This window comes from Moschus berezovskii, chromosome 9, assembly GCF_049115385.1.
Source record: "Moschus berezovskii isolate FMDL1 chromosome 9, NW_MosBer_1.0, whole genome shotgun sequence".
In the NCBI taxonomy this organism is placed as follows: domain Eukaryota; kingdom Metazoa; phylum Chordata; class Mammalia; order Artiodactyla; family Moschidae; genus Moschus; species Moschus berezovskii.
This window is the reverse complement of record NC_142468.1, coordinates 58,221,994-58,244,471: the sequence shown is the minus strand read 5'-3', so window position 1 is coordinate 58,244,471 and position 22,478 is coordinate 58,221,994. Positions and strand designations below refer to the sequence as shown.

Below are 22,478 nucleotides of genomic sequence, written 5' to 3'. Positions count from 1 at the left end.
CTAGGCTTGGTAATTCCATCTCTGAGAGTCTATCCTAACGAAATAATTCACAAATTTAGAAAGATCTGTATGCATATGTTCATCTCCTCATTGTGTATAAGAGTGAAAAGATGGAAGCATCCTAAATGTCAACCTCATTGTCTAACAATAGGGCATTGGTTAAGTAAACAACAGCATATCCATTCTGTGGAATGTTTGCAGCCATTGCTGATGGGTATCACAAAGACCACGCAGCAGCTCAGGAGAAGGCTTGTGGTATATATATCAGGTTAAAAAGTTAGACACAACATGGTATTACTCTAACTATGGAAAGCCCAGATAGAAAAATAGATTGGATCTGTGACAACCTGAAGGGGTAGAGTGGGGAGGTATGTGGGAGGGGCATTTAGGATGAAGGGGACACATGTATACCTACAGTCAGATCATACTGATGTATGGCAGATACCATCACAATATTGTAAAGTAATTATCCTCCAATTAAGATAAATAAATATTTAAAAATAAAGAAAAATAGATTGGAAAGAGTTGCAGAAAGATATCGTTAGTGATTGTGTTAGGATAACAGAGAATTGTGGGTAAATTTTTTTGGTACATGCTCCAAGTAAATTTTGTAGTTATATGAATTTGTGGTAGGCAGAATAATGACCCCTAGAGATCTCCACATCCTAATCCCCGGAACCTGGGCATGTGTTATCTTACATGGCAAAAGGGACTTTGCAAATGCAAATGTAAATTAAGGATTTTGAAATGGGGAGAATATCCTAAATAATCCAAGTGGGCTCAAAGTATTCACAAAGTTCTTTTAAAAAGGGAAGCAGGAATATCATGGTCAGAGAAATATTATAGTATGTTAGATTGCTGGCTTTGAAATGGGAGGAAAGTCACCATGAGCTAAGAAATTCAGGTGACCTCTAGAAATTAGCAAAGGCAAGAGAAAGATTCTTTTCCAGAGACTTCAGAAGGAACAGTCCTGCCAAATCTTGATTTTAGCCCAGAGAGACCCATTTCAGACTTCTGACCTCCAGAATTATGAGATAATAAGTGTGGGAGTTTTTTATTTTCTTATTGAGGTATAGTTGATTTATAATGCTATTAAGTTTCAAGTGTACAATATAGTGATTCACAATTTTTAAAAATAATACTGCATTTACAGTTATAAAATATTGGCTATATTCTCTGTGCTGTACAATATATCCCTGTAGCTTATTTTATATATAATAGTTAGTAACTCTTACTCCACTGCCTCAAATTTGCCTCTCCCCACTTCCCTCTTCCCACCGGTAACTACTAGTTTGTTTCCAATGTCTGTGAGTCTGTTTCTTTTTTGTTGTATCCACCAGTCTGTTTTATTTTTATTTTTGACTGTGCCACAGGGCATGTGGGATCTTAGTTCCCCAGCCAGGGACTGAAATGATGCCCCCTGCAGTGGAAGCATGGAGTCCTAACCACTGGATCACCACGGAATTTCCTGGTTCAGTTTTTAGATCCGTGTGTAAATGATAACATACCTTATTTGTCTTTCTCTGTCAATAAATGTATTGTTTCAAGCCATTAAATTTGTGGTAATTTGTTATGCAATAATAAGAAATGATTATAATACATATGATAAAACTGAAATGAATACTATACAATAAAAATTAATTTTCTAAAGTGTCAGCTATTACAGGAGTGTTACCAAACACAGTGGGATAATTATACATTTTCTTTACCCTTACGCCCATGAGATTTTCTCTTTGAATGAGGAAGAAGATTTGTACAATTGGCTTTGGAGGATCTGAATTTGCATCTCAGCCCCTCAGCTGTGTGACCTTGGGCAAATTTTTAAAAAATGTTTTTGATCTCCTAATCTACATATATGTGGACCATGAAATATGATTATTTGCAGCTGCAATGGGCCCCAAAAAGGTTGATTGATTTTTTTTTCTTTAAATATATTTTTTTGAAATTTTAAAAATAATATAACATTACAAACAGGATCAAAAGTGTAGAGGAAAACTCTTCATTTATTGGGTAAAATTCCTTTAACCAAACACAACAATTGTGCATTTCCTTCCAGTCTTTTTTTTCATATATACATTGTTTTGACCAAGAACCTTGGTTGGAAGTAACCAAAGACCAACTCAAAGTTCAGTTCAGTCGCTCAGTCGTGTCCAACTCTTTGCGAACCCATGAACCTCAGCACGCCAGGCCTCCCTGTCCATCACCAACTCCTGGAGTCCACCCAAACCCATGTCTATTGAGTCGTTGATGCCATCCAACCATCTCATCCTCTGTCGTCCCCTTTTCCTCCTGCTCTCCATCTTTCCCAGCATCAGGGTCTTTTCAAATGAGTCAGCTCTTCACATGAGGTGGCCAAAGTATTGGAGTTTCAACTTCAACATCAGTCCTTCCAATGAACACCCAGGACTGATCTCCTTTAGGATGGACTGGTTGGATCTCCTTGCAGTCCAAGGGACTCTCAAGAGTCTTCTCCAGCACCACAGTTCAAAAGCATCAATTCTTCGGCAATCAGCTTTCTTCACAGTCCAACTCTCACATCCATAGATGACCACTGGAAAAACCATAGCCTTGACTAGATGGACCTTTGTTGGCAAAGTAATGTCTCTGCTTTTTAATATGCTTTCTAGGTTGGTCATAACGTTCCTTCCAAGGAGTAAGTGTCTTTTAATTTCATGGCTGCAATCACCATCTGCAGTGAGTTTGGAGCCAAGAAAAATAAAGTCAGCCACTGTTTCCACTGTTTCCCCATCTGTTTGCCATGAAGTGATGGGACCGGATGCCATGATCTTAGTTTTCTGAATGTTGAGCTTTAAGCCAACGTTTTCACTCTCCTCTTTCACTTTCATCAAGAGGCTCTTTAGTTCTTCTTCACTTTCTGCCGTAAGGGTGGTGTCATCTGCATATCTGAGTTATTGATATTTCTCCCGGCAATCTTGATCCCAGCTTGTGCTTCCTCCACCCCAGCATTTCTTATGATGTCCTCTGCATATAAGTTAAATAAGCAGGGTGACAATATACAGCCTTGATGTACTCCTTTTCCTATTTGGAACCAGTCTGTTGTTTCATGTCCAGTTCTAATTATTACTTCCTGACCTGCATACAGGTTTCTCAAGAGGCAGGTCAGGTGGTCTGGTTATTTCCATCTCTTTTCCACAGAATTTTCCACAGTTTATTGTGATCCACACAGTCAAAGGCTTTGGCATAGTCAATAAAGCAGAAATAGATGTTTTTCTGGAACTCTTGTGCTTTTTCCATGATCCAGTGGATGTTGGCAATTTGATCTCTGGTTCTTCTGCCTTTTCTAAAACCAGCTTGAACATCTGGAAGTTCACGGTTCACGTATTGCTGAAGCCTGGCTTGGAGAATTTTGAGCATGACTTTACTAGCGTGTGAAATGAGTGCAATTGTGCGGTAGTTTGAGCATTCTTTGGCTTTTCCTTTCTTTGGGATTAGAATGAAAACTGACCTTTTCCAGTCCTGTGGCCACTGCTGAGTTTTCTAAATTTACTGGCATACTGAGTGCAGCACTTTCACAGCAACGTCTTTCAGGATTTGTAATAGCTCAACTGGAATTCCATCACCTCCACTAGCTTTGTTCGTAGTGATGCTTCCTAAGGCCCACTTGACTTTACATTCCAGGATGCCTGGCTCTAGGTGAGTGATCACACCATGGTGATTATCTGGGTTGTGAAGATCTTTTTTGTACAGTTCTCCTGTGTATTCTTGCTACCTCTTCTTAACATCTTCTGCTTCTGTTAGGTCTACATTTCTGGAGCTGTTAGGTGTCATGGTTCTTTCCATATGCAAAGAGCTTCTTTGGGAATGAAGCCACCCTGGAAGAATGCAAGGTCTCAAGGCGGAATGTGAGACTAAATTCCATAATGATCTTGTTTGATTACCTGCGTCCAGCCATTCCTGAAGATTGATACACCCATGAAATCTTCAGTTATATGAATCAGTAAAGTCCCTTTTAATTTCTACTGCTTTGGTTTGCAACCAGGAGTCCATCCACAAGTCAAAAGGATCTTGACTAGTCTTCGTTGAATATTTCTCAAGAAACTGATGATCCTCTTGGAGTTTTGGGGCTGGTTTCAACTGTCCGTAGTAACTCACACTTACTGACACACACAGGCAAACCTGTTCTTCATTCTCTTTGTGCTTTTGAAAGCTTTATTCCATATTTCATAATGGTGGGGCCCATTGTCATTCACTAAGACATGTTTCATTGTAATCTCATCTGAAGTTGGCAGAGCACTGAGGGAGGGGATGGGAAGGAATCTTCTGCCAAAGGAGGATAAAGATCCTGTCACCTGAACGCCTGGCACATTCATTGGATTGGTCTGAAGTAAGGGGAACTCATGTATTTCAAGTGTCTTTCATTTATTCATTCATTACATATTTATTGATTTTCAGGCACTGCACATGACAGCCCCAGGCTCAGCTTTCAGGGAACTCACAGCTGGGGTGTGAGGTGGGGTGAAGAGTTATGTCGCACAACCTGGGGAGCTCTCAGAGGCCTACTTGTCTCTGGTCTGATCCAGTCCCCTCTTCCAGTTTCTGAAATTTCCATCATTTGATTTCTTTTTTTAAAAAAATGTATTTCTTAATATTAGTGCCATACTCCCAGAAAGCCCAATTTAGAATGCAGATGTGTTAACTAGAGAGATGAGCACACTTTAGGACACAATACGGCCATGGCAAAGTGTAGGAAAGAACAGACACAGTACATTTTGATGAGGAGACAGCCTGGAGCCCAGGTGTTGTCAAAAATGAGAGGAGGATGGCCATGGGAGAAAGGGTAGGGGAAGGAGAAGTTGAGAAGCATCTATTATTTCACCATTTTTCTCAGGTTGGGGGCGGGAGGAGAAAGGGACGACAGAGGATGAGATGGCTGGATGGCATCACCGACTTTATAGACATGAGTTTGAGTGAACTCTGGGAGTTGGTGATGGACAGGGAGGCCTGGCGTGCTGTGATTCATGGGGTTGCAGAGAGTCGGACACGATTGGGTGACTGAACTGAACTGATGCCTAGAACATCTCTCTCTGGCAAGAAAGTAGGAGTTACTATTTTATTTCTTTATTTATATTTGGCTGCACTGGGATTTAATTGCAGCATGTGTCATCTAGGTCCCCGATCAGGGATTGAACCTGGATGCCCTGCATTGGGAATATGGAGTTTTAGCCACTGGATCACCAGGGAAGTCCTGGGACTTACTATTTTGTATTCTAGGCTTTGATGTCAGACAGAACTGTGTTTGAATTCCAGCTGGTGGCTTGCACCAAGTCACTTCTAAGTTCTCAGCCTCAGTTTCCTTATCTAAATAATGCAGAGAAAATACTCGCCTTACTGGATGGTGGTGGAAGTAAAAGATATTAATGTATCTAAAGAGTGGTGTTGGAGAAGACTCTTGAGAGTCCCTTGGACTGCAAGGAGATCCAACCAGTCCATTCTAAAGGAGATCAATCCTGGGTGTTCATTGGAAGGACTGATGCTAAAGCTTAAACTCCAACACTTTGGCCACCTCATGCAACAAGTTGACTCACTGGAAAAGACTCTGATGCTGGGAAAGGTTGGGGGTGAGAGGAGAAGGGGACGACAGAGAATGAGATGGCTGGATGGCATCACCGACTCTGTGGACATGAGTTTGAGTGAACTCCGGGAGTTGGTGACGGACAGGGAGTCCTGGCGTGCTGTGATTCATGGGGTCGCGGAGAGTCGGACACCACTGAGCGACTGAACTGAACTGAACTGAAAGAGCTCAGTAGAGAGCCCAAGCACATTGGTTTTCCTCGGTGAATGTTAGTTTCTTCCCTTAGTTGAATAATCCTAGTCATTTGACAACATTCAGGTCAAAGAGAAGAGAAACTTCAAATGGCTCTTCAGATCAGCAATATAGATGAAACTTTTGAGGGGAAATTTTATCCTTTTAAATAGAAAGAAGGAGAAAATTAGCCCAGTCTCATTCAGTTGGTATTCCACAACCACATTTCTCAATATCCTAGTTTCTAGTATTCTATAGTATTTCTCTTCCTGGCCTATTTTAGCCCCATTAAGTCAAGCCAAACTAACCTCCTCTATGTCAGAGATAAGGGGTCATAGAGTTCTTCCCTTAGTTTGTTTTCTGTTTTCTCAAAATATCAGCTTTTGGTGCCCAAGGCAATCAGGGAATGAGGGGAGTTTCCTTTTCTGGGTAACAGATAGTTAAAAATAATGATTTATTGAGTACTGGCTGTGTGCCTGGCAAATGGGCTCTGCAACTTACATGGTTTCTTTAATCTTTACACAATACTCCTGTGAGTGGGCATTTCTATCACATATTTATAGAGCCCTATAGGGTTGTTTTGAGGATTAGATGAAATAGTGTTTGAAAAGTGCTTAGAACACTTAGATTCAATAAATGATGCTGGTGTTGGTTTAGTTTCTAAGTCGAGTCTAGCCTGCCAGGCAACTCATCCATAGGATTTCCCAGGCAAAAATACTGCAGTGGGTGGCCTTTTCCTTCTCCAGAGGATCTTCCCAACCCAGGGATCGAACCCACATCTCCTGAATTGGCACTTGGATTTTTTACCACTGAGCCACCAGGGCCTTCCCTCAATAGATGTTAGCTGTCCTTATACTATTATTTTCAGTGAAGAAATTCAGGCTCAGGTTGGTTAAGATATTAATCTAAAGTCACCCAGCTAGAAGGCTGAAGAACGATCCCAGATCTTGCTGTGCGAAGTACGAAGTCAATGTGAGAGACCCACTCCGTTTTACAACACTGTGATTGAAATAAAGCACTGATCAATTGGATCAAGGACCAAAATTTCAACCCTGTTTTAACCTGACAGTCCAGTGAATGTTCACCATAATTTTGGGCCAAAACAGTTCCTCCCTTCCTGATCTCCTGATCTGCTCCTTGTATAGATGCTAACTTCAGTCCTTCCAGTTCCCAGAGCACAGCCTTACAAGACTCGGCTGCTTTTCCACTCACATCTCCCACTTCTCAAACCATTAGCAAATAATAAGATGTGTATCTATGTTGTACCCTGTACTTCCTCTTGGCCTCCTAGGATTGTCCTAAGGAAGGGCATTGATCCTAGCCTGGGTGATCAGCACGTTTTCCCTCTCAATTTCAAACTTGAGTTAAGGATGATAGTCCCTTTCTGGCGGAGAAGGCAATGGCAAGCCACTCCAGTACTCTTGCCTAGAAAATCCCATGGATGGAGGAGCCTGGTAGGCTGCAGTCCGTGGGATTGCTAAGGGTCGGACACGACTGAGCGACTTCACTTTCACTTTTCACTTTCACACATTGGAGAAGGAAATGGCAACCCACTCCAGTGTTCTTGCCTGGAGAATCCCAGGGACGGGGGAGCCTGGTGGGCTTACGTCTATGGGGTCACACAGAGTCGGACTCGACTGAAGTGACTTAGCAGCAGCAGCAGCAGCAGCAGTCCCTTTCTAATGGTGGAAATAGTAAGATGGAAAACTTGGAGGTGCAGTATTTTCTGATACATGAAGAAAGTCAGTCTTGAAAGAAACTGAAGCCAATGAAACAGGGGAAGCAAAGATGCAGCAGGGGAGTTCTGGTGATGCTGAAGTTCTTGGTTCCACAAGTTCCCGAAGCCTCGGTTTACTGTCCCCCACCACCTGATTTTGACTGTTGACTTTTTTTTGGATTCATTAAGCTTGGGGGCGGGAGGAGAAGGGGACAACAGAGAATGAGATAGCTGGATGGCATCACTGACTCGATGGACATGAGTTTGAGTGAACTCCAGGAGTTGGTGATGGACAGGGAGGCCTGGCGTGCTGTGATTCATGGGGTAGCAAAGAGTCGGACAAGACTGAGTGACTGAACTGAACTGAAGCTAATTCTTCTCCTTTTCTTTGCCAAGCAAGTTCAGGCAGCAAGTTTCTGTCACTTTCTTTTATGGTATTCAGAACTTTCTATTAATAACTTGTGTTACAATTATTTGTATATACTTCCCCTCTACTACTTTCTTTCTAGAACAAAGATATGCCTTGTTCATCTTATTCCCACTGTGCTACCATAGTGTCTGGTATGGGCAGCACTATATACATGTTCCCTTCTTCTTCCCTTCTCAGTGGAGGCACCCTTTCCCCGCTGTAGCTTCATTTTCTTTCCTCAGGATGAATGTTCCATTCCCTGCTGCTGAGTGAGAAAAATTGTCTGCCTCAGGCAGTGTGTTTTGATGAAACAACACTCACAAGCTATTGTAAAAATAAGCTAATTTACCTAAAAATGATAATTGAATTACAGCCTTAAGGAACTAATGAGGGCAGTGAATCCTGGTGAGATAATAGGAGGTCCTGCTATAGGCAATATTTCACTTAGAATGTGAATTTCTAGTGGGAACTCTGTAAAGTTTGCATTCAATGACAAGGGACTCCATTTCCAAAAGAACTACCTGTCAAACCTGTGGTCCTATTTTTAGTATTCTTGCTTCCCTTGAAACCTCTTTGGCAGATCAATGATTCGTTAGGGAGAAAAGATGTACCGAGTGGGAGAAAATAGGTACGGAGTGTGTTCTCATATGTAGATACACTTAACAAAAATTCTAGGCAACTTTTGTGACCTGGAGGTTGATATTTTGAGAATACATTATTATCAGAATATGTAACTTGTTCTATTTAGCTATCAGCTCCAGGGTGAAGTTCTGTCTAGAAATCTCTTTTTTGAGACTATTTATTTTCTGCACAATCTTTTAGCTCAAATCATATTGCTTTTTATTGATGGCTGGTTTTGTTTGCTCCATGCAAGTCTTTGTCTTCCAGAATAATTTAAATTAGTCCTTGGGTTTGGTCAGTTTCCAATTTTATGAGTACCCAGAGAAAATTGCAATGGGTTATACTCTGTTTAAAGAATGATGTATTCCAGAGGACCTACTAAAATATTTGTCATACATCTATAAATATCAAGTTACAATAAACATCTCACCTTTCCTTTGGATCCTGCTTCTCTTGTGGAGTGGTAAGATAAATGAGTTTCAGAAGTTGGGTGTCTAACTTTACAATTTTGCTCATTCCACCAAAAAAATACAGGGGAATGGAATCCACATTGTTGGTAATTTAGCTATCTTTTCATGGACATTTATCTCCATCTTCACTTTTCAGGACCCAAATGGCATGAACCTGCTTTACACAGCCTATAGTTTCAGCATGAAGTCGTATACACTGCTGCTGCTGCTAAGACACTTCAATCATGACCGACTCTGTGCGACTCCATAGACGGCAGACCATCAGGCTCCCCCGTCCCTGGGATTCTCCAGGCAAGAAGACTGGAGTGGGTTGCCATTTCCTTCTCCAATGCATGAAAGTGAAAAGTGAAAGTGAAGTCGCTCAGTCGTGTCCGACTCTTAGCGACCCTATGGACTGCAGCCCACCAGGCTCCTCCATCCATGGGATTTTCCAGGCAAGAGTACTGGAGTGGGGTACCATTGCCTTCTCCGCTTATACACCGCAGGCACCAGTAAACGTGAGAAATAATTGAATAATATATACACTCTCTTGGAACATGCTTAAGGATAGTGCTGATATCTATCTCAAAATCTTTTTGTAAAAAAAAAAGTGGAATATAAAGAAACACATACAAATAAGGTATTGTTTTCACATTTTGGAAAAGTTTCTCTGATAGGCAGTATCACTTGGATCAGAAAGACTGGCTGAAGGAAACTCCTGGAGACCAAGTACGTAAAAGGGAATGTATTCTCCTTCTCTGATGTTTAAACAGAAGCTGTAAGAACAAAATGTTTCTAATTAAGATACCACTGATTTTTCCCTCCATTAATTCCATCTTTCTTCAAAGTTAATGGGTATATACAATGACTCCACATCAAAGACTCTTTTCGAATTGTTTAGGAGATGTGAGTTTTATTAGAATTAGCAAAATTCACAACCCACAACAGAGCAATCTCTCGAAGTTATTTTGGAGTTGATTTACGAATCATTCTTTAGGAAATGGGCTGGATCCTCATGATGTGTGCTAGCCTTCTAAAACTTCTCCAAGAAATATTTCAGCCCTGTCCTTCCTCTCACTCAATCCTTCCCCCCATACTCTTGTCACTTGCAGTCTTATCACACTGTATTGTACTAATCAATTTTCTTCCCTTCCCCCTCCCATTACACCATAAACTCACTGAAGGTAGGTATTAAAGCTTGCTCAACTTGGCAACCCACTCCAGTACTCTTGCCTGGCGAATCCCATGGACGGAGGAGCCTGGTTGGCTACAGTCCACAGGGTCGCAGAGTCGGACATGACTGAGCAACTTCACTTTCACTTCACTTTCAACTTAGTGTATTCTGTGTCTTGCACAAGTGCCTGATTGATGATAGGCATTCAACAAAGATCTGTTAAATGAATGAATGAAAATAATACATCATATCTGCAGAGTTTTAGGCTTACAAGTACTTTCCTGTGTTATTCGACTCCCATGATACCCCAAGGCAGGCAAGATATCCATTATTGGCCCATTTACAGATGTTAGAGGAGATTCAGAAAGGCTGTGTAAACTGAGGGCAGATAAGCTGCAATTTCAGGAGACACCAGGACTCACGATTGTGGATTCCTGCTCTGGAGCCCAAAACAAACTTACCCCCTGAATCCTTTCAACTTTCTCCCTGTTCTGCCTCTACCCTTCACTCTTCTGTTGGTTCCTTTCACCTGTGACTTAGCCCCACTTTTAATTTCAGTTCAGTTCAGTCGCTCAGTCGTGTCCGACTCTGCGACCCCATGAACCGTAGCACACCAGGCCTCCCTGTCCATCACCAACTCCCAGAGTTTACCCAAACTCATCTCCATTGAGTAGGTGATGCCATCCAACCATCTCATACTCTTTCGTCCCCTTCTCCTCCTGCCCTCAATATTTCCCAGCATCAGTGTCTTTTCAAATGAGTCAGCTCTTCGTATCATATTCCCCATATGCAGATGAAAGATGAAAAAAATGTATTTTTCTGTTGATTTTCCACTTCCTTTATCTGGGACCTCCTGGTTGAGCTGTAGGGTTGTGGAGTATGTGGTATGAGATGGGGATGATATGTGTGTGAGAAAAGATGTAGCTGATTGTGGTGGTCAGAGTGTGTAGCTCCAAGATCAGGGCAGGAAGCTATAAAGATGAGGCCGTGGCTTTCAGTTCCCTTTATTTCCACCAGCTCCCCATGACCCCACCCCCTCATCTCCAAAATTTTTCTCCAGGGGAAATTTGAATAAAATCAACTGGTAGAATTTGGAGTATGATGCTGATTATAAGACTTCAGTAGATATTTTTCTTTGTTGTTGTTTCTGAAACATATTTATTTGGCTGCACTGCGTCTTAGTCCTGGCACATCCGATCTTCGATCTTCACTGCGGTATATGGGATCTTTTAGTTTTGGCATAAATTTTAGTCTAGTTCCTTGACCAGGGATTGAACCTGAGCGCCCTGCCACTGGCTCACTGGTGAAGTCCCCAGCAGATGTTGAGTATTAAAAAGTGGCCAGGAAAGGGAGGAGTGATGAAGGTGAGGGTGGAAGGAATTCAAGGCTTACTTGATGATATTATTTGTATTTCATAATTGTATGCAATTGGAGTCAATTGTATCCCTTTCTTCATTCCACACTGTCCTGAGGGGGGAAGGAAGGAAAGGGCAAAGGAGGGAATGTCTCAATTTGCCTTTAAAATAAGTGGAGTTCCAGTGAAGTTTTACAAATCCAAGGAAAATGGAATGTCATGGGATGCTTCGAGTGGCACTGATGCCTGCATCATCAACAAGCTAAAATGAGGCTGGCAAGGGAGCTTGTTAACCTTGTTTCAGCTTTACACACAATACCCAGATCATAAAGCACTGGCAACAATGACATCACTTCCCAGATACCCACTCCTTCACATCTAGTTTACCAGAAATAGTCACACATTTCACAGGTATAAACTTAAAAAGTTATACACACAATAAGGCTTAGCATTTAATGATTAATTAATGTGTCAGGAGATCTATATATATTTTATTCTTCACAGACACCCTGTGATAATAAGAACTAACATTATCAGTTAACAGATAAAGGCCCTCTGAGGTTCAGAGAGGTCAAGAAACTTGTCTAAAGTCACACACCTGGTGAGTGGGACTCCAGAATTCCCTCTCATCTATGTCTGACAGTGAGATAAATTATTTGACAGTCAGTCAAGTAACTCTTGGGCTAAACTGCTTCCCATATTTCCATGGGGCAAGCACTCCCTTTTCTGCCTACACCACAATTTTTTTACATTAGTGACACCTACATGGCCTTATGTTGTACAGTCCTCATATGTCCCCAGTTAGATTGTGAGGGCAAAGATCGGCTCCATGATCTCAGTCAGTGACACATATTGGTGCTTGTTAGAAAACTTCCAACGAAGGATACCAGGATGGTGGCTAAAAATGCAGTCCTGGAGTAAGAACAGGTACAGAAGGAAGAAGCGGCCAGGTATAGACATTCGACAATTTAATGAGCACCTGGACGGGTGTTAGGTGCTGGGGAACACAGTGATGACTAAGCCAGTTACGGTCCCTTCACTCAGAAGACTTCCTTGTAGAGGTCGCGATCAAGGTCATAATTTACCCGTGTTGCTCAGGAGAGAAAAAAAGAGAGTCGTCGCAGGCCCCAGCATCTGCGGGGTTTTGGCATTCCTGCAGCGCAAAGACACGAATAATAAGCTAGAACTCAGTCAAGTGAAACGCTTTCACGTGACTGAATCTGACCGGCCAGAAGTCTTGAGCTGGTTGTCGTGCGAGATAAAGCACACTGAGCGCGTCGCGCGCGTCCGAGATAAAGGGGCGTGGCCGCCCAGCCCCTGCAGCCAGTTTTTCCCGGCGTTCCTCCATCCCGCAGCACCAGGTGGCGGGGCGGTGGGGTCTTCCACGCCCACCACGAGGAAAAGGGGGAGCGCTGGCCGCCCCGCTACTCCTCACCGCCCCTTATGAAACGCCCCTAACTGTGTTCATAGGCGGAATCCGAGCAGTGCAGGCTCCGCGAGGGCTGAAAGGTGAGGGCTGCGCCGCGGCGGGGTGTTCCCAGAAGCTAGGCTCCCCACCCCCACCCATTAAATCCCCGTCCCTTTTGCCGTCCTCCAGCAACCTCGCCCATGCGCGCCTCCCCCAGTCGCTCTCGCCTCCCGCGCTGGGCCTGGTGGGCGGGGCGAGGGCTCCAAACTGCGCGAGAGTTCTGCCCAAGTCCCGCGAGACTCGCCTGCCGCCGCTGCCGCCGCCTCTTACGTCTTTCCCTTTGACAAGTCGCCGCTGCTGCAGCAAAAATAAAGGACGCGGCCACCGCAGCCGCTGCCGCGGGTCGCCGGAGCCCTGTCCCACCCCCGTCAGCTCTGGAGCCGCGTATGGTAACGCCTCCTCTCTGCCCTCCTGGCCGCCTGTGCGTGCGTCCCGCCGGCCCGGCATGGCCGGCCGAGCCGTTCGGGAGCCACCGCCGAGAGGGGCCGCCGGGGTCCCGGGTGGGCGGCAAGCGGAGGCCTGAGGAAACTCTCCTGGCGCGGTGCGGCCCCCCTGCCCCCTGAGGCCTCTTGCCGCCCAGGCGCCTGCAGAGCCGCGTTAGAAGCCGAGCCGCCGGCCCCAGAGGGCGGAGGGACCCGCCCCTCCAGCGGCTTGCTACCTGTCCCTCGGCCCTCGGTGGTCGCGTCGCTGACCTTCTTCCCCACCCCTTTATCCGCTAACGAGAGCCCCGCCCCCCGCCAGGGCTTGGACCGGGGCGGGCGGTGAGGTGGAGTGGGGTGGTGGCCCGACTCTTTCTCGGGATCCGAGGAGAGCCGTGACCTCGGTGCCCACCGTTATCCTCTCCCTTTTGAGGGGTGGAGGTTGGGATGCCGTGCCTTTCAACTCTTTTCTATGCGTTTTGGGTGGGGAAGGCTCATCATCTGGTAAACCTTTCTCCGAATCTTCCGCGTTATAATTTATAAAGCTTCTGCTACCGGGAGAGAAGAGATGCATTGTTAAGTCTCTGGGGTGAGATGAGGAGGATGATGACAGGAGCTGTCTCAAAGAACATGGTGAAACCTTTTTTGTGATGGGTGGCAGGTTCATGGGAGACACGAGGAGGACCAGAGCTGATACCACCTCCCACCTCTCCCAGTAGGTTATATAAAAGACATGCTATGCATCGTAGAGAGCTGTAAAACACAGGGACGGTCTTTGCCTTAATTTAAAAACGATTTCTGTAATACTGTGGAAAATAAGGATACTCAGAATAACAGGGACTACCAAATCTGAGCAAACTAACCTATCTTTGTAATTCCATTTCCAGAGGTAGCATGTCAAACTTAATATTCTGGTTTGCTTCCTAACAGACACTTTAATTTTTTGAAATAGTGTTTGGCCCCTCCTTGATTGGGACTTGCAAAATGTTTTGTTTTATTTGAGTCACTTCTTACGCTTGCTTGATTAAAACTGGGTACTTCTTCATTAGCACTGGCTGTACTCTATCATCACTCTCTCTTTCATTGGGCCCTCTTCCAAAATGATTGTTCTAAATACTCTTGAAAAATAAAACATTAAAAATTGTTATCAACTTGATCTAGTACATATGTGTTTTTACAATTCTGCCTGTGGTGACGGTGCTGTAAAGGAGTAGTGTTTGTGAAAAGCAAATAAACTTTGATTATTCATGATGGGAAGAAACCTATTTACCATAAGGTTTTATAAAGTCGACTTCCACTGGTTATTTTTAGACCAAAATCATTAGGTGACATTGTATGTTTCATAGTGCTTTTGTGATTGGAATGGGATGGACATGTGCCTTTGACTATGTAGATTTTAGTTAGTGTTTATGCAAGCAAAATTGAGTGTCCTAGGTGTCTGTATGCATATATGTGTGTGTATATACACATACGTGTATTAAGCACCTGCACACGTTCGTAAATCTTGGGAGTGAGTTAAAATGTATTGTTACATTATTTGAGGAAAGAAAGCATTAGGTTGAGCAAAGAATAGTCTTGTAATAATTCCCTCAAGTCACATGATGGTTGTATATGGCAGAACGAGACATCTAGGGATGTTGAAAGTCTGGACGCTTTTAAAAGTAGGATAGATTGTCATCTATTTGGGGTTGTTATTGGAATGTATTAAGTGACCTATTAAGGTCTCTTATAATTCTAAACTTTTTATGAATTTTGCTTTCCCTAAGATTCTTATCACTTTGCTTTTTAAATTTCTAGTCATGCTGTTTGCATGTGACACTTACCCATTCATTTGCTGGTCATGTATTCCATTCCCAACGCAGCCATCCCGGTGGTGTGTGGAGGAGAAAGCAAATGTGAACACGTCACTTAATCTCTTTGTTAATATTATATAAACATATGAAAATCTTATTTGATTGAAGCAATTTCAGAACACTTGATTAGGCTGGTTTGGTTAGTAGAGGATGCAAATAATAAATACAATAGAATTCTAATGTCCCAAGCATTTTTTCCTAGAAAAAGACTAAATTACTCAATATTTGAAGTTTTTAAAAAAAGACTACATACATTGAACAGCTGATTTTTTAAAATACAGATTTTCAGAACTTTAACAAAAATGATGACTTTGTGGTTTAGGATGTGGAGAGAAGTTTGTATTAGGATAAAAGCAAATTGTGAAAAAAAAGCTTGTATTTTGTGGTTGGACAATTGTGTAATAATAAGTAACAAACTTACTATAATCTATTGGTAATTTTTTATGAAAATAAAACTTTGGCTTAACAGAGGAATGTGTTATTATGGGTACACACCGCAGATTATCATGATACTAAAAATGTAAAAATTGGTCATTTTAAAAGGAGTTGGCAAAGCCATAAAGTTGCAACAGCAGCAGATTTTTTTGACTGAAAAATGTAGAAGGTGTAAAAAAACATAAAGTAGGTAATTTACTTTTTAGATGCTAGATCTGATTTTTATGAATTTAGTTTGTTCTGCTGTCACTTACTGAAATGGTAAATTACAGATGAAATCCCTGAGCAAGGACTTAAGACAGTTGCCTAAAATGATCAATTGATGGACTTTATTTATTTTTAGCTTTTGAGATTCCCAGGTGGCTCAGTGATAAAGAACCTGCCTGCCATTGCAGGAGATAAAGGAGACACGGGTTTGATCCCTGGGTCAGGAGGATCTCCTGGAGGAGGAAGTGGCACTCCAGTCCCGTATTCTTGCCTGGAAAATCCTACGGACAGAGGAGCCTAGTGGGCTACAGTCTGTGGACTCTGTAGTCAGTGGGGTTGTAAGGAGTCAGACGTGACTGAACACACACACACACCCCCCATGTTTATTTTTAACTTTATTTTGAAATAATGTTAGACTTACAGAAATGTTGCAAAGATAGTACCAAAGGCTCCAGATTCTCTTCACATAGCATCCTCTACTGTTGAGGACTTACATAACAGTGATCAAACCCAGGAAATTCATATGGTGAAATATTATTAATTAAACTACAGACTTTGTTTAAATGTCACCTGTTTTTTCCCCAGTGTATTTTTTTCCCCCTTTTCCAGGGTCTAATCCAGGATCCCATATTTCGTTTAGTTGTTGCATCTTTCTCGCCTCGTCTCCTCCAATCTGTGACAGTTCCTCTGTTTTTCCTTTTCTTTCATGACCTTGACACTTCTGATGAGTACTAGTCCATTATTTTGTATAATTTTCTCATTTTGGGTTTGTCATGTTTTTTATATGATGAGATTGAGGTTCTGTATGTTTGCAGGAAAACTGCAGAGGGGATGTGTCCTCAGTGCATGATATTAGAGGGTACATGGTGTTGATGTACATGGTATTGCTAGTGATATTTTAACCTTGATTGCTTAAGGTGAACTCTGCTGTATTCTCCACTATAAAGTTACTTTTCTTCTTTTTGTAGTTGATTCATGATCTTAGGGGAAATAGTTTGTGACTATGGTGATAATTGTTTCTCCTCAAATTTTCTCCCACTGATTTTAGCAGCCATTGGTATATATTGTCTGCAGCAGTTACTGTGATATTTCTCCTGCTGGTGATTTTGTACCTCCCTCATTCCTGAAAGAGATGTCCCTTCCTCATTTGTTCATTAAATTATCTATTTTGATGAGTGTTATGTCATGGATATATGTTCTAAAGATTCTAATCCAATAGTGTCATTATTTTGTTTCTCAGATTCTTCCAGTTTTGGCCATTAGGAACTCATTCCAGTTGGCCTCCACCCTTGATTTAGCACTTCCTTATACTCTGGCACCACAGGCTATAGTCTGTGCTCATCTTGTAATTTTCCTTGTATCTGTCCTGAAATCAACTCCTTTTATTGGAGACCAGAGTTTGAATGCTCGGTATCCTCACTAGGGTGTCATTGCTCCTAGGCCCTCAGAGGACAGAGCAAAGAAATAGATGTATATACTAACCTGCTGACACATGCAAACACATGTTTATCTCTATATTTGTCTTTATATTAAAACCATATTTGAGTTCATAGTCATATGTTCTATTCCAGTCCCAACACCACAAGGTTCATTCCAACCTTTTCTTATTTGTAACTTATTTTTTTCCTAATGGTGAGAAACCTGGCTTTCATGATCTATAATATTGTATACCAATTTATTTGTTCAATTTTAGAATGCATATCAAGTAGTGACAGATTGCTCACCCTTCTGAGGAACATTTGCCAATTGGAGTGCACTATTTGTATACAAGTTTTTTCCTTGTCTTTAACTTTCTAGTATCTAGTCAACATACTGTTTTTCAAAGTTAGGTTAATTCTTTTCTTCCTCATTTCCTTTAGTGGGGTTATATTATTCATCTGTAATGCAGTTAGGTTCTTACTCTGTATTCTATTTTGGGTTCCCCCAGTTCTGGTTGATTTTTATTTATTTTGGTATATGAGACATTACTATTACTAAAATATACTTAGAGAATTGTCACTTCTTATTCCTACCACCCTATTCCCATTCTCTTCCCCCTACACCTTTTCTCTCGCCTGTTTTCCATGACTTTCGGTAATCAGTTTTTTTAGTTTCTGGTTTATCCTTCCATTGTCTCTTTTGCACAAATGAACAGATTGTGTGTGTGTGTGTGTGTGTGTGTTATATTTCTTTTTCCCCTTGCGTACAGGTTTTTAATTTGAGGTACAATTCACACAACACAAAGCCTCCTTTTTTGAAGTGTGCAAAATCATTGTTTTTCAGTCTGTTCATAAGGCTTTGCAGCCATTACCACTACCTAATTTAGAACATTTTCATTACCTTGAAACGAAACCCAGTATTCATTAGTAGTCACTTCCTGTTCCCCTTTCCCCAACCACTAGTAACCACTCATCTACTTTCTGTTTGTAAGAATTTGTCTATTCTGTACATTTCATGTAAATGTGGAATTATATAATGTGGACTTTTGTGCCTAGCTTCTTTCACATAGTCTTTTCTAGGTTCATCTATGTTGTAGGACGTGTCAGTACTTCATTCCTTCCTATGATTGAATAATATTCCAATATATGAATATATCACACTTTGTTCATCCATGCACACTTATTGGACATTTGATTTTCATTTTTTTAGCTATGATATATACAAGTTTTTATGTGGACATATGTTTTCAGTTCCTTTTGGTTTATATTTGGGAGTGGAATTACTGGCTTATAACTTTATGCAGGTCAGGAAGCAACAGTCAGAACTGGACATGGAACAACCGACTGGTTCCAAATAGGAAAAGGTGTACGTCAAGGCTGTATATTGTCACCTTGCTTATTTAACTTATATGCAGAGTACATCATGAGGAACGCTGGGCTGGAAGAAGCACAAGCTGGAATCAAGATTGCCGGGAGAAATATCAATAACCTCAGATATGCAGATGACACCACCCTTATGGCAGAAAGTGAAGAGGAACTCAAAGGCCTCTTGATGAAAGTGAAAGAGGAGAGTGAAAAGGTTGGCTTGAAGCTCAACATTCAGAAAACAAAGATCATGGCATCTGGTCCCATCACTTCATGGGAAATAGATGGAAAAACAGTGGAAACAGTGTCAGACTTTGTTTTTTTGGGCTCCAAAATCACTGCAGATGCTGATTGCAGCCATGAAATTAAAAGACGCTTGCTCCTTTGAAGGAAAGTTATGACCAACCTTGATAGTATATTAAAAAGCAGAGACATTACTTTGCCAACCAAGGTCCGTCTAGTCAAGGCAATGGTTTTTCCCGTGGTCATGTATGGATGTGAGAGTTGGACTGTGAAGAAAGCTGATCGCCGAAGAATCGATGCTTTTGAACTGTGGTGTTAGAGAAGACTCTTGAGAGCCCCTTGGACTGCAAGGAGATCCAACCAGTCCATTCTAAAGGAGATCAATCCTGGATGTTCATTGGAGGGACTGATGCTAAAGCTGAAACTCCAACACTTTGGCCACCTCATGCGACGAGTTGACTCACTGGAAAAGACTGTGATGCTGGGAAAGGTTGGGGGCGGGAGGAGAAGGGGACGACGGAGAATGAGATGGCTGGATGGCATCACCGACTCTGTGGACATGAGTTTGAGTGAACTCCGGGAGTTGGTGATGGACAGGGAGGCCTGGCGTGCTGTGATTCATGGGGTCGCGGAGAGTCGGACACGACTGAGCGACTGAACTGAACTGAACTGAACTGAACTTTTTAAGGAACTGCCAAACTGTTTTCCAGTTCCTTTCTTTCTTATATGAAGAATGGCATGGTGTAGATATTCTGTGCACCTTTTTTCAGTGTAAGAGTGTGTCCTAGAAATGACTCCAACAGCTCATCCTTTTGAAATGATCAGTCTTTTGATAGTCTGCATTCTTATTTTTTTTTAATTAAAATTTTTAAAATTTATTTTTTGATCGCACTATGTGGCTTATGGGATTTTAATTCCCTGAGCAGGGATTGAACCTGGGGCCCCAGCAGTGAGAGTGCTGAGTCCTAACCACTGGACTACCAGGGGATTCTCAGATATTCTCCATTCTTTTTTTTTTTTTTTAATAGCTGTCTAGTACTCTCCTGGAGAATCCCAGGGACGGGGGAGCCTGGTGGGCTGCCGTCTATGGGGTCACACAGAGTCGGACACGACTGAAGTGACTTAGCAGCAGCAGCAGCAGCAGTACTCTCCTGTGTAGATGTGTCCTCAGTTATTCAGTCATTCTTCTTTGAGCATTTAGGTTGCTTCTTATATTTTGCATTTATAAATAATTTTGTAGTACATGACCTGTGTATATGTATTTTTGTAGTGTAAAAGATACATTAATATCTTCAGGGTAGATTTTTATAAACGGGATTGCTGGGTCAAAAGTTCTGTACGGAAGTAACTTTGCTAGATATTGCTAGATTTGTCTCAAGAAGGATTGTACTAATTTGTATTCCTATCGGTAATATATGAGAGTACCTGTTTTCACCATAGCCTTAACCAACAGAATATGTCATTGTGCTTTGTATTTTTTTTTGTCAGAGACAACTGATTTTAAACAGTGCCCTGCAATTATTTCAGTGTGACCTGAATCTGTTGTGAAAGGGCACTTATTGCCTGCCATTGGCAGATTCTTATAGCTTGAAAATGAAATATATTGTCCACTAATATTCTACTGATACATGCAGGTTATTTTGTGCAGGGGAAGTTGACTAGAATGCAGTTTCCTGGTCTAGCTAGGATTGCTCATTTGAGACTTTTTGTATTTGATGGAGTTGCTGCGTTGATTCATAATACCTTGCTCTGAAATACTTGTGGAGTTTAACAAAGGATAACTGAAATTGTGAGGAGAATTTTGTTACCTCTAGAGTATGTATGAGATACTGATTGTTGGTTCACACTGTCTGCTAGTTATTTTGAACAGGACATACAGGATCTATTGACATTATGGTTTGATAGTTATTTGACCAGTAATGGCTTTATCTGGAACCTGTTTTATTTCCATATGAAAGAAGGCCAGTCTTAAGGAAGGTGAAATCTAGAGTCTGAAGTTCTGGGTTAGGATGATCCTGTCAGATTTTAGTGGTGCCAGTAACCAAGACAACATGAAAAACATCCCCACCTTACAAGGAAACTTGTTTTGCCCAGTGAGGCTGGGGATTTAGGTTCTTTCCCCAAAAAGGACATTGTTCCAGGTGCTTGGAACAGATTAATGAAAAAAAGATTCTTGTACTAGAGGAGCTCACATTCTAGTGATTTCTTGATGAACTCATGTTCTCAGGAAGATAGATACTGAGTTCTGATAGAATCAGTAGAGGTCTGGTGTAGTCTTAAAAACACCTTTTGTGGTATAAAAACCTCAAATAACACTTTATTTTACTGATTACATAGAGAAGCCATGAAAAGTTTACCACCGGATGGTAACTTAGGTTGTTCCCCAATTTTTTTTCTCTCATTTTAAGTGATTTCTACTATTGCTACTACTAGTAGTGTGTGTGGTAGTCGCTCAGTCATGCCCAGCTCTTTGCAATGCCATGGACTGTAGCCCATCAGGCTCCTCTGTCCATAGAATTCTCTAGCCAAGAATACTGGAGTGGGTTGCCATTTCCTTCTCCAGGGGATCTTACCGACCCAGGGATTGAACTCTGGTCTCCTTCATTGCACGCAGATTCTTTACCATCTGAGCCACCAAGGAAGCCCAATAGAATAATAATAGTAGAATAATAGTATACTATAGTTTTTTCCTCAACTGTGGTTCCATGAGAGAACTAAACTCTAATGTTCTAGGACATTTGAGCATTAATTGTATGTGAAGAATTAACTTCTCTCCAGTGCATCCAGAATGGCACTAGTTATGTACCGTCCTTGGGAGAACTGAGAAAAGGTTTACTCCAGTATTCATTTCAAGTTTTATGGTTCAAAACCTAGCTTTTATGATCCTAGTTGAGGAAGGTCATAGTCATTATATAATAGTTAATTTGGTGTTTTTTTTTCCTGACTTATTACCAATTATTAATAGAGTGTTGTTGGATAAGTTTTAATCTCTTAGGCTGTTTCCTGATCTATAAAATGTTCGATAGTTGCTACCTCATAGGGCTCATGTGAAGCTCAATATTTTGGCTACTCAGTGCAAAGAGCCAACTCATTGGAAAAGATCCTGTTACTAGGAAAGATTGAAGGTAAAAGGAGAAGGGGGTGGTAGAGGATTAGATGGTTAGATAGCATCACTGACTCATTGGACATGAATTTGAGCAAACTCTGGGAGATAATGGAGGACAGAAGAGCCTGGCGTTCTTCAGTTCATTGGGTCACAAAGAGTTGAAAATGATATAGTGACTGAAACACAGGGCTCATGTAAAGATTAAATAAAGGAGTTTTTTCTATCTACATTTATCCATTTCTGTGACTTTAAAAACTAAGTGTTAATTGACTTCCACATTTATATCTTCAGCCCAGACCACTTCCTTGAGGTACAGGGTCGTAGTTCATCAGCTTATTTCACATCTCATTTGGCTGTCTAAAAGACTATTCAAACATGGAAGTTGTGACCCCTGTCCTCACCGTTTTCTTTGAATGTACCCTTAGTAAATTGGCAGGATCAATTAACTAGTCACTCAGACCAAAAAACTTGGTGTC

The 22,478-nt window shown here is 41.7% G+C and overlaps 1 protein-coding gene and 1 non-coding gene across 8 annotated transcripts in view; one reads left to right on the top strand and one right to left on the bottom strand.

Annotated features, from left to right (window-relative positions):
* Nucleotides 1-13,199: 13,199 nt before the first annotated feature.
* HERC1 (HECT and RLD domain containing E3 ubiquitin protein ligase family member 1) overlaps nucleotides 13,200-22,478 on the top strand; it is a 222,225-nt gene continuing 212,946 nt past the window's right edge. For 5 of the 7 annotated variants that reach the window (XM_055435446.2, XM_088839676.1, XM_088839675.1 and 2 more), the window contains exon 1: nucleotides 13,200-13,345. The gene's annotated coding sequence lies outside the window, so the exon portion shown is untranslated. Of the gene's footprint in view, nucleotides 13,378-22,478 lie in introns of all 7 variants that reach the window. The other 2 variants (XM_088839673.1, XM_088839671.1) reach the window with 2 other exon arrangements.
* TRNAE-CUC (transfer RNA glutamic acid (anticodon CUC)) lies at nucleotides 19,811-19,884 on the bottom strand. Its single transcript has one exon. It is a non-coding gene; the product is annotated as a tRNA-Glu (tRNA).